Raw genomic sequence first — 12,758 nt, forward strand, 5'->3', positions numbered from 1 at the left:
ATAGTCATGTAAGCAGTGACTGGCAAAACCTTAATTTTGGCTTAATTTTGTATAACTACAGCTAAATTATGCTGATCTTTTCTTAGAAGTTTTCATATGTTCATACCTTAAACGATAAATATTAATCAAAAATACACCTGAGTGAGGGGTTTTACTTTGGGACTATGGAAATGTTTTAGAACCAGATAGAGGTGATGGCTGCACTACATTGTGAGTGTCCTACATGCAGCTAAATTGTTCATTTTAAGATGGTTAATTTTATGTTATGTGAATTTCAACCCAATATACTATTTAAAAATACATATATGATATATATCCAGAAATATAAATAAATAAATATATATATATATATATATAGACTGAAATTGAATACAAATATACCAGAAGTATGTCTGCTGGTGGTTCATTTGGTATATGGTTGAATAAACACACAACTGCCCCCTGTGGGCACCACTCTCCCACGGCTAGGCCTTGCTCTCTTCTGAATGGTCTAGAGGAAGTGGCGAGCCTGGGGGCATGGACTGCAGCTGGACTTGTCAGGGCAAAGATGCTCTTAGGGGAGCTTACAACATCACTTCATAGATGGTGACACCACCATGGACCGCCCCCCACCCCCGCCCTCCATGCTAAGCCTGTGGACACTAGCCTGCAGGCTGGGGATTTGGGGCTTTCAAACCTGGTTTTATTAAAAGTCCCTAAGCATTTTCTCTTCAGAGGCTTGTCTGTCTCAGTAAATAATAAGTCACGTGGGCTGGGAGCACTGACCTGCCTCACCTCATCAGCATCCATTTCCCTTTATCTTTTAGAGAGAAATGATAATTTATTCCTCAGTAATGGTTGCTGGGAGCAGACCACCTGATAAACAGATGTGATTAATAATGAAGTAAATTAACATCACCTTTCAGCCGACAGTGGGGAAAAGCTTCCAGAATCTGTGTGTAGGTGCACATATGCATGTGCATGAGTGTACGTACGTGTGAGCGTACACACATATGTGTACGTGCATAAGCACATGTTGTGTGCACGTGTGTGAGCCCGTGTGCATGTGCATGAGTGGGTGCACATGTACATGTGTACGTGTGTATGCATATGCACTGCTAGTGTGTGTTCACATCCACACACATATTCTGTGGACATGAGAAGGACATCCCTGAATGAAGGGACATGGATGGGAAGCCAGATGTGGCGCCCTCCGTGCAGTCCGGTGTGAATGGGTATTTGATATGTTGTAGCTGCAATCATACCCTGGAGAAGCCCATTTCTCAAAGACGCTCTTTGGAGGGTATGTTTGCAGACACCTTTACAATGTGAATAATCATCTCCTAATTCCTGTTTGGAAAATTAATCTTCTGCTTTCTTAAAGTGTGGTGCAGGGTTTTAGAAATAGGGTCAGTGGCTAAAGCCGGTTTTAGTCTTTGTAAACCCACCTGAGGAGATTGGTTAAGGAAATTAGGGTACTTCTATACAGTGAAATAATACTCAATCATTAAAAATGAGGTGGCTATCAGCCTAGAAAGAAGTTCCCGAAAATACTGTCAAGCAACAACAACAATGACAACAAAACTCAGTTACAAAACAATGACTATAGGGTGAAATAAATTTGCAAGCTCTATGTTTGCAAACTATCTGGAAGATAACAAAACACTGAGGTGTAAACAGTGGTTGTTTCTGACAGTTGGATTGTGGGTATGTGCTCTTCCTTCGTTTTTCTTGTCTGTATTTTCTACAACAAACATCTATTGCTTATGTAATAATGAAAAGGTACTAAGAGATTGTTTTAATTTGAAAAGAAAAGAAACGATCCCACTGAAGGTCTTTAGACCCTGACAGCCCCAGGGGAGGAAGGTGAAAGTGTTTTTGGAAGCAAAGACACAGGAGACAACCAGAGAGCCAGCACTCTTAGCTCCCACTCTGTGAACCTTCGAAGGTGCTGGTGGCTCTCGCACTGAGGTCACCCTGAAGGCGAATCGTGTTCTCAGAGTGGGATGTGCTCACACCCACTAGTGTCTGTGGGAGAACCAAATCCCTCACCCTTTCATCTGGTTCCTGCCTCACACCGTTTCTCTTGATAGGTGACATACTCATTCCTAGGACACTGAGAGAGTCCCCTGAATTGGGGACCAGGCACCGGCCCAAGGTGGCCCCCACCGTCAGCCAGTGCCTACTCAGCAGGGCCGCCCTCCGCCCACCCAGGGGCCTGAGGCACAGTCAGGGCAGGAGGCACTGCTCTGGTGGTTTTTGACCAATCATCGACTCCCGCCCCACTGCCCCACTGCCCAATGGCTGGGGGCTCAGTTCCTGGAAACAAGGCAGACAAAGCACTCAGCCTCTGACCTCACCCACTCACCTTCAGGAGCACAGGGACCCCTGTGAAATTAATTCACACCTCCACCTGTCCGGTCCCAACGGGAGGACCAGGTGGACAGGAGTGCTAGTCACTGAAAGTACCACTTTTACTCTGATGGTAAGTGAAAGTGACGCCATGCCTCAAAGGTCCTGCGTGGGATTCAGGAGAGCTGCCTCCACACTTGGCTGAGGGCCTTGGGGCAAGTTATGGGTCTTTCAGACCCCAATCTCCTTCCTGGTCATAAAAGGAGGGAGTTGGACAAGAAGATCCCCGGCTCCCTCCCCGCTCAGACATTTGACAGCAACTGGACCACAGCAACACCCTCTTCCTACTTCCTTCATATTTCAGGATTAGGAATAGATTTCTGAGAAAGAAACTCCTTGCCAGCTTGGAGTGTGTCTCTCCCCCTTGCACACACACACACGCACACACACCCCAGTGCCACAGCACAACTCCATGAAAGGCCTCCAGTGTTGACTCCAAACCAAGGACACAGCAAACTCCAGTGACAACGCCCTCACTCAGCTCCCCAAACACTGGGGCTCCTACCCCGGGGACCCCACTCTGTCTTGCACGAACCGCTGCCCAAGGAGGCCAGTCTGGGGCCGACACGCCCACAGTCAGACAGATGTGTTCCTCCCAAGGCAGTTCATGGCCAAACCACTTCCGCATGGCACACAATGAGTGAGGGATCAGAAGACCCAGAAAATGTGAGTCCCAGTCCCAGCCCCTCACTTACTAGCCCGCAGGGTCCTCATCTGCGGTGGGGGGTGACGGTTCTGATGGGGCTGGGTGAGGCTCAACCATGGCAGCAGATGTAACCATGCAGTCGCAAGACTTGTCAGCACGATGCTCTGAACTGGCCTCTCAGGAGAGGCGGAGTGTCCGCCTCCCCACCAGGCCCCTTCCCGTGGGTGAACCAGCCTGCTCTGTCCCTTGACCAGGTGCTGCGGGTCCCAGAGCACGGGATGGCGGCAGGGAGGCCTGGCCCAGCCCTGCTGTGATGCCTTTCACAGGGGGAAGGGACCGTGGACCAGCAGTTTGCTCCTACCTCTGATTTATTATTATTTTTTCCTTTCCACCCACCCCCAAACAGAAACAGATGAGAAACCCTAAAAAATGCCACAAAACGAATAGAAAGGCCAAGGAGATGCAGAGCTGCTCCGACAGGGATGCTCTTTGGTTACAGAAAGACTTTCTGCTTTCCCGGCGCCTCTCTCTCCTAACGAAAGTCCTGTGCCCTTGTCTGCCTGCTCTGGACAGAACATAATTGAAACAGGCTGGGTGGCCACCCCTCCAGCAGGCCTCCGAATTGCCAGAGGGAGGAAGCGTTTGGAAAAGACGCCCGTCAGCGCTTTCTGCCTCCTGGCCCGTCTTCCTCCCACTCAGCCTGCGTGGGCCAGGCAGGCAGCAGGGCGAGCGGCACAGCTCTGAGCTAGACAGACTCCTGAAAGGGCAGGGAGCCTCTGCTGGGCCATTTTTCAGACTTTAATTCCACTGAGTGAAGCTTCAAAAGGCTTTCCGCTCAGTCCAAATTCCCTCACTGCCTTGGGCGAACGCTGTCCTCCGAGGAGACGGGCCAGCTGACCGTCTGGAGGTCTGCAGGAGACACCAACATTAGGCTGGGTAGTCCCGTTGTACAGAAGCAGCGACACCCACAGCTCAGCTTTATTCCCAACTGACGAAACCGACGGAGTCAAACAACAAGGCGCAAAGCTTTCTGACGCAGCAGGCTGCTGTGGCCATACACGTAGGAGCTGGTGGCAGTGACCTCCCCGCGCCCTGCTCCAAACCCGAAGGAGGACAGATTCTAGGAGTGTCCCTTACAGCACGATGTTGAGAACAAACAAGGCAGGGACTGAACTGTTCCCAGCTCCAGGCCCTCAGCAGTGTTCGCTGATAACCCCCAGCCCAGGACGCCAGTAGCCAGCACACACCTGATGCTCTCGAATTTCAGCTGTGGGCAGACCCTGGGTACACCCGTCCTTGGACAGCTACCCTGTGTCCTCCCTGCTCTGTTTCCTGGGAGTCCATCCTCCCCATACAAATGTTTCTAACTCAGGCTGAACTGTTCTTGCCTCAGACCCCAGGAGTTGGGGACAAGACCAGGAGGGAGGGATCTGGCTCAGTGACCATCCTGAGGGCCTCGTCCCCTTTCTCTTCCACGTATCGATGAGTCGGCATAGAAGGCCAGGAGCAAAATGATGGGGAAGGGGTGCAGGTAGGAGGGGAGGCAGGGAAGCCAAGGACGCCCTCCCTCTCGGTCTCCTCCTAGATGCCCAGAGGCCACACCTAAACCCCCTCCTCTGCCCCATGCGGATGGCAGCCTTTCCCACCAGGGCCCCCTCCATCCCAGCTCCATGGAAACCTGGGAGCACTTCTCCACGTTGGTCCTCAGACCGGCCAGTTGCGCACTGGGCCTCTGTAGGGGAGCAGGAAACTGGGGTGAAGGGAACCCCATGCCCTATCCGGGCTCGGCAGCCACGGCTCTCGGAGAGTCTGGGAGAGAGTTTGGCCCCAGGCCCTCTTTTATATTTATTAACCCACTTTCTCTCTTGGCCTTCGGAGCAACGAGGAAACCTCAGCCAAGGCTATTAATAGGCCGAAGCCGTCCCAGGGGAGAACAACGAGCGCAGACCTACAGAACAGGCGCCAAGCATAATAGTTTCCCCAGTTGCCTAAATATAGGTTGTAGCCGCACCGGGGCCCTGACCGTGGTCTGTCCATTGCCACCCAGCCCTGCTCCCCGGGCAGAGCTTTCCGTCACCTGTGCCAGACCAGGCCCTGCCTGGAAAGGACCTGCTGCCACCCACATGTCCACCCCAGGTCAGACCTGGTGGGTGCCGCTAAGGAAGTGGGGGAGGGGTCCGCAAAATGACATGTAGTATAAATGATGCCTGTAAACAGCGTTTAATAAAAAGGCGGTGAGGGAATTTATGGGCAACCCAAGGATCGTTAAAATTATTTATCTACTTACCTCCCTCGCTGGCTGATCAGTCTATTAATTATCTATCATACAGTCGCTGATTTGCATCTCAGTGAAAGGACAGGATGAGGGCAGGTGAAAAACACAGAGGGGTCCGGGAACCAAGTGGTGGGAACAGGTGTGGACCCTCCTCTCTACTGACCACAGCTCCCCAGCGGACACCCCTCCAGGCCACATTGCCGCCCATGGCTGTGCCCCCCACCCCTAGCCCCCCAGGCCTCCGAGATGCTCTGGGTTTGAGAACCAGGTCAGGTGGAGCAGAATGTATGCCGGAAGACGGCATTACAGGAAGGGGGCACGCACCTGTTTGCAGATGGGCAGCTCCTGGGAGAGGGTCCCAGCCGAAGGGGCCTGCAGACTAGCTCGAGGGAAACGTGGGCAGAATCTTCCTCGGGCGGATCTGACTTAACCCTGCATTGAAAAGAGAAAACATGAGAACAAAACCATTTCAATCTCTGAATATCTGGAGTGCATCAGACACACGCTCTCCCGTGCTCTTGATTAAAAATATCACAGGACAGAGTGTCATGGGAACCGCATCCTTTGAACACGGTGAGGAGAAAACATTAGGCTGGGGGGAGTTATAACAGGGAGTTATAATGAGGCGTCCCCGCTTACCACCTCAAGGCAGCAGATGCTCCCAGCTATGCGGCTCCCCTGTAGTGAGACTCACCATAATGGACGGGTCCCTGGAATGCGAGGAGATGGGGGCAATAGGCCATGGGGTCTGGCTGGCAATGGGCAGACTGATGGTAGCATGGCCCATTGTCACCCATTCCCAACTCAGGCCCCAACTCTTTGCTCAGGTCAACAGAGCTGGGTTGGGGATAAATTATCAGCATCACCCCATTACCAGTTGGGGTTCCCCAGCACCAGGCTAGATTCCAGGTGTGTGGGGCTGACCAGGGGCTGCAGCTGGTGCTGACCTTGCAGTTTATCTAGACATTTAACCTCTCTCGTCAAAACCTATAGGGCTCGCCACAACCAGCTTTGGGAGCCAATTCCTTGAAACAAATATCTTTTCTCCCTTCCTTCCTTTCCTCCTCCCTCCCTCCCTTCCTTCATTCCTTCCTTCCTACCTATCTCTACATGATATCTACCATCTATCTATAGCTACAAGATATATCTTCACGTAGCTGTAGATAGATACATACATGCATATGCAGGTAGATAGATACATAGATCATATTGATTCCATTTTTCTGGAGAACACTGTCTGATTCAGGTTCTTTATCTTGCACTGCAAGAGACTGACCCTGTCCCCTCACAGAACCAGAAATGTCACTGCCTCTGCCCCCATGCTCCACCCAGCAAGCAGTTCCCACTCTCAGGGAAGGAGCTGTGCCCCTGCAGTGACATCGAAGCAGGAGGGAGAAGGAGGCAGCGAGGGTCTAGCCGTCTGCTTGGGAACGAGCCAGGAACGACCTGGCCCTCGTGAGTCTCTGAAGTGACACCCCAGCCCCAGCCCCTGCTTCTGCCGGGGCCTCAAAATCCATCCCTGCCGTCAGAGCCAGGCTCCCTGCATTTGCAGGACAGTCGTCTCCATGCCCCCCTCCTCTGTGCATCCACCCAGCTGCCCTCTCTTCCCCTGCCTGACGATGGCTGCTCAATTCTGATGATGTATCAATAACTGCAAAGCAAAATGCCACAGTTAGCAGCGCTACTGTACTGTAACTAATCGTTTTTGGAATCGATTCGCAGGGTTGAGTGTGCGCAGCGAGGTGGGCCCACGTCCCCAAGGCCGCTGCAGCCCCCGGGAATTAGGCACACCAGGAAAAGTCCCAAGAGACAAAGAAGCGGGGCGGGAAAGGAAGGGAAGAAGGAGACCAGGAAAAGAGCAGCTTTTTCAAAAGATGAGAACTGGAGATTCTCAGCTGTAATACAGAGAACAAGGGGAAGCAAGCTGGATCCCGACTCGGGGCTGAGTGAGGACGTGGAGGGCGACAGAATCCTTCCTGGGATGGGGACAGACCCCCTACCTCCAACCCCCGGTCCCACGCAGCCCACAAACCTCAGGCCTGGAAACTCCTCCAAGCATATGAAGACCTCAGGGGTCCCTAGGGCTCATGTACTTAAAAGATTTCATTGCCTTAATAAACTGTGTTGTCGCCTCTGCCAGGTCAATCTTGGGCCGAGCACAGGAGAGGACTCGGGGGGTGCTCTGGGGCTGCTTCAGCCTCCCCGGGGAGGGGAGATCGGGCAGGAGGGAAGGACAGGGGCTCAGGCAGGGCCATATCTCTGATCATCAAGACTCTCAGAACCTTCTTCCTGCCGTAACACGTGAACCCTTCCTGAGATCCTAGAGGGAAACTGAGGCACGGAACCCTTGAAGAGCTCCTCAGCCCCAACCGCTCAAGGCGCACAACTTGCATATTGGCACGTCTTGGACTCAGGTGAGCCCAGGGAACCTGGAGCCTGGAGCCTGGCTTGTGACTGCCACACTGTGCTTGCTCTTGCTACAGTGGCCGCTGGGTGACTCGGTTTCCCATCTGCGATGTGAGCTCGCAGCAGTTAAAACAGCTGCCCCCTCTTGCACAGCACCCCTGCCCCCCCCCCCGCCCCGGGGCAGGACCATCAAAGGAGGCAGGACAAGTGGGGCCACATAACAGGGGCTAGTTTAGGAAAGTGCCAGAGAGGGGACAGGGGCCTCTGTGCACTTCCTGAGCACGAGTCCCAGGATGGAGCATTAGTGGATCCAGTGCCCTGGGTTCCACGCATCAGTCATTCACTCATTCATTTAGCCATGACACCCTGGTCCTGTTTACCTTACCTCTTCCCACCCCAGATCCCCAGCAAATTCCCAGGCTGGACCCCAGGGGCTCAAGTCAGAGCTGGGCTGTCTGGGTGTGGAAGGGGCAGAGAGCCCCAGGCAGGGGGTCCTGACAGTGGAAAATGGGAAAGGTCCAGTGACACCCTCAGAGCAGCGAGGGAGGGAGGGCGTGTCGTCTAGTCTCTTCCTGCAGATAAAGTGCCAAGGCCAGGGCAACTTGGCCTGAGGTCTGCTGTTTACTTCACTTGCCCAGAGACTCTGCTTCCCACTGGCAATCCCTGGGGGCCCCTGTGGCTGCAGCATGTCCCCTGGAGAAGTGGGTGCTTGAGCCCAGGTCTTGATCCACAAGATGCTCCTTGGACTAGCGGACACCCCTGCCAATTCTCCTACCTCTGGGAGCTACCCTGAGGCCAAATGTAAACATCTCCAGACCTCTGTTCATCCTCGCCTGCATCTCCACCCCTCTCCCGGGATTGCTTTGAGGGTCCGAGGGTCTGTATTCCGGCCTGCCCGGGCCTGAAGGCTCAGCAGCCAAAGAGACTTAGAGGGCAGGGAGGGGTCAAGGCCCTACACAGGCTGCTCAGCGTTTTGGCCGGGGAGGTCAGGGGTCATGATCACTCCTGAAGTGGGGTGCAGGCATTGGGGGCCTAACAAGGAGTCCAGACATTGGCAAATGGTTTTCTTAATTTTTTTTAATAAGTAGAACAGTTTCAGGTTTTGCCTTAAATCTTTCCGGGGTACAGACTGCTTTCCCAAGTGGGAGAGTAGAGGGTGGAGTAATCCACAGTTCCCCAGGAGTATGCAGAACCCCAAGCCTGCCAATAAACAGGAAAGGTGTGCAAGAATTGGGAGATTCAGAGGAAAGTAAGCTGCCACCTCAGCTCTCATGTGGACAAAAGGAGACGCGACTAGCAATCTCAGTGAGGGTGGAGGAGACGGCTGGGGGAGCACAGGCAGGTCCAGACAGTTGGAGAGCTGTGGGCAGGATCTGGAACATTCTAAGACCAGCCACTCACAGACCACTCACAGGTACCATCTCCAGTGCAAGAGGAGATGGGCACAGAGACCCACGCCGTGGCATCCTCCGCGATAGCAACATTTTCCAAACAACTGGAATGTTCATAAAGGACAGAGTGGATAAAGATGAAGCAGTAAATTCCTAAGACAGATTTCTACACAACAGATAGAAGGAGTAGATCAGAAATGCATGGAGGAGCTGCAAAAACACAAAGCTGAAAGAAGCAAGTTGCAGAAAGATGTCACGTGCGTGCACTTTAAAAAGACATACAGGGACTTCCCTGGTGGTCCAGTGGTAAAGAATTCGCCTTCCAATGCAGGGGACGCGGGTTCAATCCCTGGTCGGGGAACTAAGATCCCACATGTTGCGGGGCAACTAAGCCCGCACGCCACAACTACTGAGCTCGCACACCTCAACTAGAGAGCCTGCTTGCCACAATTACAGAGCCCACGTGCTCTGGAGCTTGCGCGCCACAACTAGAGAAGTTAAAACCCGCACACCACAACTAGAGAGAAGCCCGAGCGCCACAACTAGAGAGAAACCTGCACGTTGCAATGAAGACCTATCACAGCCGGAAAAAAAAAAAAAAAAGACACAGAATTATGATCTATTTATTGTTCATGGTTACATGTGTGCAAGTGTGTCTTCAAGGGACAAAAATGATGGACACCAAGTCGACGCTCAGAGCTACCTCTGGGTGTCTGTATGTCGGGGGGATTGAGGCTGGGAATGCAGAGGGGACTTGACCTCCATCTGTAATGCTTCATTTCTTTCTTTTTTTTAAAACTATGCAGTATAACTAAATGTTAACCACTGTTAATTGCAGGTAGGAAAATATTATATTTTACCTTAATTAGCATATCTCCAAAAAACTTTTGAGACAAGCATGGTTAGATTATAAGCCCCTTGAGAGAGTGAGAGACCCTGATGACGTGTATGGTCACTCAGCCGGTAGCGCGGTGTTTTTCACCCTCATGACTCAGTAGAATTCCTCGGCCTGGATGGCGGAACAGATGAATGGCGCAAGTGGCAGTGACTCTGGAAGGGTCAGATCTGCCCTTTCCACTCTCCCTCCATTTAAAGGACAATAAGGTAGTCTAGAGTTGTTTCTTCAACTGCCCACTGAGGTTTTCTTTAGACACCACCAGCCTAAGTAGGCAGGAAGCAGAAGGTGCTGCATTCTAAACGAGGGTCCTGGGTGTGGGGACGTTAAGTCCCCAAATGTTCTGGAGTCTAGACCATCCGTGTTTCCGAGAACTCGAGCTCTCACATTCCTCTCCCCCAAAAATGCAAGGGGAGGGCACAGAGCCTGGAGATCCAGCGGCCAACTTCTGAGCAGAGCTTCCCCACACTGAGAAGGGTGCCACGAGGTCCTGGACGCTCAGAGGGCTTCTCCCGCTCCTTGGCAAGCAAACGTCTTCAAGCAGACAAGGAACCCAGAGTGACACAAGAGGGGTCAGCAGGGTGGCTGTTCTGTTATGAGGGGCCAAGTCTGCAAGAGAGCTGGAGGCAGGCCAGTCCATGGCCAGAAACCCATTCGAGACGATTTCCCCCAAGAGCTGCCATGTGTCATCCACCGGGCTGCACATGCACCCTTGCCCGTCCTCCAGGGCTGGTATGCCATGGAGGGCAGGTGCGTACGGGGCTTGAGTGTGCCACGGTGGGCAGATGTGCCCCCGGCTCTGGCTTTGATCGTACACGGTTCCACTTACAAGCTAGTAAAAGCTGCATGATCGAATTCCAGGTCATTACTCAAGGAAAGGGACCCCTCTGTGGTCACCAGCGATAGTTTCGAACCAATTAAAATAAGCCTGGCGTTTCTGCGGGCTGCCGCCGTGCCCGCCACCCCCGAGGTTTTGGAGAGCCCATGCTCGCAATGAGCAGATGCACGAAATGTTAATGGAGACGCTTAAATGCCACGTCGAGGGGATTCTGGTAAATAAGGCCACATGGAAGAGGTTGGGGAAGAAGTCTCCTGAGCTAACCCTGGAGGAAACTTCAATAAAAACGAGATTGGATTGAAAACAATTCACTCTGCAAGGGATGGGTCTGCTGGCAGAGCTGGGAGGGGTCTTCGGGGGAGGAAAACTATTTTATTTCCCATTAGTTCCCCTTTGCACGTGTATGTGACCCCTGCCGACAGCAGCAGAATCTGCCAGGGTGACAGCACCAACTGAGCAGGCTGGGAGAACCAGGGTGTAATTTGCCGGGCTGGGGCACAGAGGGGCAGGCAGTGGTTTAGTGAAGGTGGAGGGTTGGGGGGCTGGAAGACAGCTGCAGGGGCGGCGGTGTCTTGGGGCTGAGAAGGCAGAAAGGCTTTACCGAGGCCTCGGCTTGTGCGGGGGTCACGCTATCTGGCAGCTGCTCCGAGCTCTGTTGGGTCCTGTTTCAGGAAGATCAAATGTCACCCATGAGACAAATGGATAAGGTTCCAGAGAACATTGCCCAGCACCCAGGTCAGCAAGTAGATGGAGCCTGGTAAGCAGCCCAAGCTGCTACTGTGTCGCTCAGTGTAAACTCGGGGTCAGCCCTGAGTCAGGGGCAACCCCATTGGGCCGAGACTTTGGTTGCTACCTTGGCTCCCAGCTAAGACTGTCTACTGCTCAAAGTTCTGCCTGATGCAGTTGAAGGACCCCCAAAACAAGAAAAGGAAAAGACGTCACCAGGCCAAACAGAGACTCAAGGAGTGCGGGCTGGGTGAAGTGCGCCACACCCCAAGGCCACCACGGTCTCCCCGGCACGCCTGCTTCTGTCAGTCCAGCTTTACAACCAGAATGACAAACCCTGTTCCAGCTAGGGTTGCCAGATTTAGCAAATTAAATTCCTGGACGACGAGTTAAATTTTAAATTTCAGATAAACAACAAATTATGTATTACACTTTTTTTTAGTATAAGTATGTATGATGCAATATTTGGGACATACTTATACTATCAATCATTCATTGTTTATGTGAAATTAGAATTTAACAAGGTATCCTGTATTTTTACTTGGAAACACTAGCTTCCAGCTGTCTGACTGCCCAGCCTACATACACACACACACACACACACACACACACACACACACACACACACACTGACATACATGCACACACAGGCACGCACACACATGCACATGTATACCCGCACATCCTTCAAAAAAAGAAAGGAGCTAACACTTCACAAGGATCAACTGCCTGCCTGGTGCTTCCCCTCTGTTCTCTCCTTGAGCCCTCCTCCCATCCGCCTCCCTACCCCCCCACAGCTGCCCCATCATTCAGACAAAGAGACTGGGACACTGGGATTGTCACTCGTCCAAGGCCGCATGGTCAGCAGGCAGCGGGGCTGAAACTGCAGACCCTGGTCATTCTCATTCCAAAGTCTGCACTCTTTCCACTAAACCAGACCCAATGCGTCATATTTTAGATGTTTATCTCCAAACAAAATGGCCATAAGGAAGTTGCTATTGATTCTGCAGTCAAGCCAGTGCACAGCATTTGAGGTCTCGGCTTAGGCCCACGCCAAGCTCTGACATCTGAAGATGCCGTTACAACCCTGGGAGGCCCCTGGTGGGGAACTCACCCAGGACGGGGTGTGGGTGAGCACACCTGGCTTCCTTTCAGAGGGCTGGTGGTTTGGGTCTATCCGGAGAGCTCTG

At 52.5% G+C, this 12,758-nt stretch overlaps 1 protein-coding gene across 11 annotated transcripts in view; it reads right to left on the reverse strand.

Annotated features, from left to right (window-relative positions):
• The window catches only part of RBFOX3 (RNA binding fox-1 homolog 3), a 499,416-nt gene that overhangs the window by 201,898 nt on the left and 284,760 nt on the right, over positions 1-12,758 (reverse strand). For all 11 annotated transcript variants that reach the window (XM_059998381.1, XM_059998379.1, XM_059998376.1 and 8 more), the window contains exon 3: positions 5,637-5,744. The gene's annotated coding sequence lies outside the window, so the exon portion shown is untranslated. The remainder of the gene's footprint in view (positions 1-5,636; positions 5,745-12,758) is intronic.

Source organism: Delphinus delphis, chromosome 19 (assembly GCF_949987515.2).
Source record: "Delphinus delphis chromosome 19, mDelDel1.2, whole genome shotgun sequence".
Lineage (NCBI taxonomy): Eukaryota > Metazoa > Chordata > Mammalia > Artiodactyla > Delphinidae > Delphinus > Delphinus delphis.